The sequence below is a fragment of the Cryptotermes secundus genome, unplaced genomic scaffold (assembly GCF_002891405.2).
Source record: "Cryptotermes secundus unplaced genomic scaffold, Csec_1.0 scaffold1232, whole genome shotgun sequence".
Lineage (NCBI taxonomy): Eukaryota > Metazoa > Arthropoda > Insecta > Blattodea > Kalotermitidae > Cryptotermes > Cryptotermes secundus.
In genome coordinates, this window is record NW_019719383.1 from 357,881 (window position 1) to 363,637 (window position 5,757).

The window sequence follows — 5,757 nt, forward strand, 5'->3', positions numbered from 1 at the left end:
TCTTTGCTCCTTGTCCCAGACGATTTGGGTCTTTCAATAATTTTTTATCTTGATTCGTCTTTTTATCTCCCATTGACAACTTCCCACTATGAATTGATCACCCTTGATTTCGTCCCCTGCCAGTTTGTCCAGTGATTGAGATTAGCTTGATCTAAGGGACCCAACTGTATAGGATACAAGAACCCTCCTTATCTTTTAATTTTTTTCCCATTTTTCCCCGTTTTTACCTCCATTTTACTCACCTGAGGACGGTAGCAGATCCAGCTTCCGAAACGTTGTGGTTCAACTGACTGGGACGATGGATACAGTCCAGAATTTTAGTTTTAATATCTATTCTCCATCGTCGGGATCCTTTAGCTCTTAATTAAAATATTCTCATGTAAATAGAAGAAATGTAGTGAGTATTTGAAATGTGTCTGGAAATTCTGTTGTGATATTGCACCTGCTGACAATAGTAGGAAGTAAATTTCATTATATCCTCAGGAATTGGCCTGAATAATTAGATATAAACATATCTAGTATTCTCTCACTGACGGTGTTGAGAATATTTGGGATGAAGTGGCACGAGGTTAGAGAAAACTGCATAATGAGGAGCTTCATAACTTGTACTCTTTTCAAAATATAATTAGAATGATCAAGTCAAGGAGGATGAGGTGGGCAGGACATGTAGAACGAATGGGGGAGAAGAGGAATGCATATGGGATATTGGTGGAAAGGCCAGAAGGAAAGGGCCCACTGGGAAGACCAAGTCGTAGGTGGGTGGGCAATATTAAAATGGATCTTAAAGAGAGAGCATGGGTTGGTGTGGATTGGGTTCAACTGGCTCAGGATAGGGCTATTGGAGGGCTCTTGTGAACACAGTAATGAACCTTGGGGTTCCATAAAATGCTGGGAAATTCTTGAGTAGCTGCAGATTTGGCTTCTCCTCAAGAAGCACTCAGCTCCGTAAGTATGTAATCTTTTACACAGATGTTGGTCATTTACATGGTATGACACCAAAGACAATGTAGTGCATAGAAAGGTACAGCTTGTAATTTTAAATCTCCGACATTGAGATACTTTTTAAGCACCAATATATCCTGTATGGCTTTTTCTTGTTTGTATTTCTTTTTGAGGGGTAGGAAAGGAAGAATAGTAAGTAACTACTTTTCCCCAAGAGTTTGCCTGCAAAAGAGGTTTACTACCTCAACTTCCATTCTTCAAAGAGATTAAAAAATTGGAATATTCAGAGAACCAAGTATGAATGTACTCAGTGTCATTGTGAAAGATGAAATAGCTCATATTTAGCTCACAGACAGAACAGACTCACGAGCAAAAGTTTCGTTGCCAGTGTTGCATTCATATATAAAGGGGAAGGTTTACCGTGTACGAGGGCAAAATTTTGAGGGTATTTACCCAAATGACCTGACTCTTATGTCAGGATGCCATCAGGAAATGTACGAGTGGGCTTGCTTTGAATTCCCTAAGGCAACAAAAACCACTCACTTTAGTTCCTTATCTATCCAACATGTTGCTTTCAAAACAAGATGCATTAACAAATGCAATGTGCAACAGTATACAAACTTCCTTATAACTCAAGAAAATAACAGCAAATATGGAATTCTTGGAAGTATGACTTGCACATTTTCCTTTCACTACAGTTTGAGTATCTGACGCAATAAAAAACAAATTACATCTATATCCAATATTAAATTTGTTGGAATATTCATTGATGATACAACAAGTTGGAAATACCACATTGAATATAGTAGTTCAACACTCAGTGCAGTCCACTACATAATAAGATCATCTAAACCATACATGTCCATAAATACCTTAAAAATGGTTTATAACTCTTATTTTAATTCTATTATAAATTATGGTTTACCCTTTTGGGGTAACTCATCCCAAAGTATAACAATTTAGAATACAAAATAATATAATTAGAATTATGTTGGGATGCAGAAGGAAGGATTTGTGCAGAAACTAATTTAGAGAATTAGATATCTTACCTCTGGCATCTCAGTACATACTATCTCTTATACTCTTTGTGTTAAAAAACAGAAAAAAATTCATAGTAAATTCAGAGGTAAATAATATAATGATAAAAACTCCGTCTCAAGTGCAAACAATATATTTTGTGTCTTTGATCTTGTTCCCTTGTTCCCCTACACTACATGTTTTGGCCTCAGACGGCCATCATCAGGTGTATAACACTCACGTCGCTGTCACACTGAACCCAGCTCAAAATTTAACATTTAAAAACACTTTCCTTGTTATTATCAACTTCTACTTCATTGATAACTGTCTGGCTTGTAGATTATTTTATCTTACACACGTTAATTTTGACTTTGTTGTAATAGCACTATAATAAAATCTTTAGTTCTAGTTTTAAAAACCGTTAAAATTCTTTCCTAAATTTTAAAATTTTTAAAATTGTTAGGGTTATTTGCCCTATGTTTAAAGTGCTGTAGCGGCTAGTTCTTGTTACCACACTGTATGGGTGTTATCTGTAATATACAAATATAGTCGTATTATTATCTTATGTATGTGATGTTTTCTTATGTGTTTTTATTATTATTATTTGTTCTTACCTTGTGTAGTCTTTCTGTGTGTGTGCCGCTGCTATTCTTTACTACGTGTGCTGTCTGATGTACTGTGTGTTGAGTTTTATGTTGGTGAGTGTAGGGGGGGATGGGTAGTGGGGAGAGAAAGGTACCGTTAGTCTGTATAGATTTCATGTATCGTTTGAAATATGGGATTGTGTGTTTCTATGTGTGTATCATTCATGTGTAGGCCCTTCTTACTTATTTTATATATATGGTATTTCTCTAATGTATTCAAATGTTTACCCTTCTTTCCCGTTGTTATAACTTCCATTATCTCTGTTATTGTTCCGTATGCATGTCCTGTATTTAGTATGTGATTTGAATACCCGGAATTGCTATCATTATTCCTAATATCATGTATATGTTCTTTATATCTAGTGTTAAATGTTCTGCCTGTTTGCCCAATGTATTTCAATGGGCAATCTACACATTTCATTTGGTATATGCCACTTTTATTGTATTTATCTAATTGTGGTTTTTGTTTGAGTATATTTTCTATTGTGTTTCGTGTGCGGAATGCTACTTTTATCTGTGTGTCTTTGAAGAGTTTTGTAACTTTTCTCACTTCCTTTGTACTATATGTAAATATGGCCCACTTTGTTTTCTGTTGTTCGTTGTCATGTGTATTTGATTTTTGTTTTCGTGTTGTCTGATTTAATCTTTTGATTATGTTTGTGTCGTATTCGTTGTTCTGTAGTATGTTTTTAATAATGTTCTTCTCTATTTGTTTTCCTTTTTCCGTTATTGGGTATGTGTTGAGTCTATTTATTAGGTAATTAATACCCGACAATTTGTGCTCGAATGGATGGCACGAACTGTTAGGTATTATGATGTCTGTTTGTGTGGGTTTCCTATATATTGTGAATTGCAAACTATCTTCATTGCGATATATTGTTATATCTAGAAAGTTAATTGATTCTTGTTGTTCTCTTTCAATGGTGAACTTTATATTTTGTTGCAATTCATTGATTTCTTTGAGTGTATGTTCTATGTTTGTTATTTTTTCATCATATATTATTAATATGTCATCGACATATCTGAAGTAGGCCACTATTTGTTGTTTTACTAGAATGGGATATATTTGCGTGTGTTCCATATATTGTATATATGTTTCCGCTATTATAGCTGATGTAGGGGCTCCCATAGCTAGTCCATCTGTTTGTTTGTAGTATTCTTCGTCAATTTGGAAATAATTTTGTTCAAATACTGTTTTTAACATATGCATTATTTCTTTGTGGCTTTCTTTATTTATTTTATGGTTTTTTCCTAATATAGTGTTTATTATATCTATGGTGTTAGTTTTTGGTATATTTGTATACATGTTTTCAATGTCAAAGGAACATAATCGTATGTTCTCATTAAGTTTAATAGCTTGTAAATCTAACATTAAGTGAGAGGAGTTTTTGACATTGTATGTGTTTGGTAGTTCTAGATAATCATGTAACACTTTCGCCAATTTCCTTGTCATTCCGTAAGCTGGGGCGTTCTTCCAGTTTATTATTGGTCTAATGGGTGTGTTAGGTTTATGTAGTTTTATTGTGGCATGTAGGTTTGGGGCCGTGGGGTTCATATTTGTAAATTTCCATTTGTCTTGTATGATGTTATTACACTGTTTCAGTGTTTGTTTTACTGCCCTTTGATATTGTTGGGTTGGATTTTTGTCAATTTTTATGAATTGGTTATCGTGTATGAAGATATTTATTTTCTGTTTATATTCTTCTTGTGTTATATATTACTAGTGTTTTTCCTTTATCTGCTTTCGTCATAATAAGTTTATTCTCTTCAATTTTATTTTTTATATTCATTATTTGTTTCCATTCCCTTTTATCTTTCTTATCTTTATTGGTTTTATTCCTTTTGTTATTCTTGTGTATATCTTTTAGTTTCTTCACAATTAGATGTCTATAATAATTTTGTTCTGGTATTTCTAGGTTATTTACTGCTGTTTCAGCTTCTAGGGCTAATGTCTCAATCCATTTTTTATTCTTGTGATGTAGATTATATTTAAGGCCTTTACTTAGTAACTGGGTTTCTTCGTGTGTAAATTGTATATTTGTTTGATTCACTACTCTCGTGTATTGTATGTTTTTGCTTGTTATATTTATATTTTGTGTTTTCTTCATATTGTTTATTTTTTGTTGTTGTTTTAGATATGTTGTTTCTATATCGTGTTGTAACTTTTCCTCTATTGATTGTTCGATGTTATTCCATGTTCGTTGCCATGTGTTTGCATTGTGTATGTGAATGTGATAGAGTTGTGTGTTTAATTGTTGTTTCTTTTTATATAGAAATTTTATTTCATTTCTTATGCATAATGTTTGGGCCTGTATTTGTTTTCTTAGCCGCTTCGTTGTTTGTTGTTATTTTCACGTATGCGTATTTTGGTACTAGTTTTTCCTTCAGACAGGTTTTGTTAAATTTTATGTTAGCGTTGCAGTGTAACAGTTTCCGTTTACAATTCATATATTTATAAATGCTTTTTGTATGACTACTGTTTACAATATTATATTTAAGCATCCTGTTGCACTCCATACGATAAATGATATAAACTCCGTCTCAAGTGCAAACAATATATTTTGTGTCTTTGATCTTGTTCCCCTACACTACATGTTTCGGCCTCAGACGGCCATCATCAGGTGTATAACACTCGCGTCGCTGTCACACTGCACCCAGCTCAAAATTTAACATTTAAAAACACTTTCCTTGTTATTATCAACTTCTACTTCGTTGATAACTGTCTGGCTTGTAGATTATTTTATCTTACACACGTTAATTTTGACTTTGTTGTAATAGCACTATAATAAAATCTTTAGTTCTAATTTTAAAAACCTTTAAAATTCTTTCCTAAATTTTAAATATTTTAAAAATTAAATACACCTGATTATGGCCGTCTGAGGCCGAAACATGTAGTGTAGGGGAACAAGATCAAAGACACAAAATATATTGTTTGCACTTGAGACAGAGTTTTTATCATTATATTATTTATTGTATGGNCTTATGCATAATGTTTGGGCCTGTATTTGTTTTCTTAGCCGCTTCGTTGTTTGTTGTTATTTTCACGTATGCGTATTTTGGTACTAGTTTTTCCTTCAGACAGGTTTTGTTAAATTTTATGTTAGCGTTGCAGTGTAACAGTTTCCGTTTACAATTCATATATTTATAAATGCTT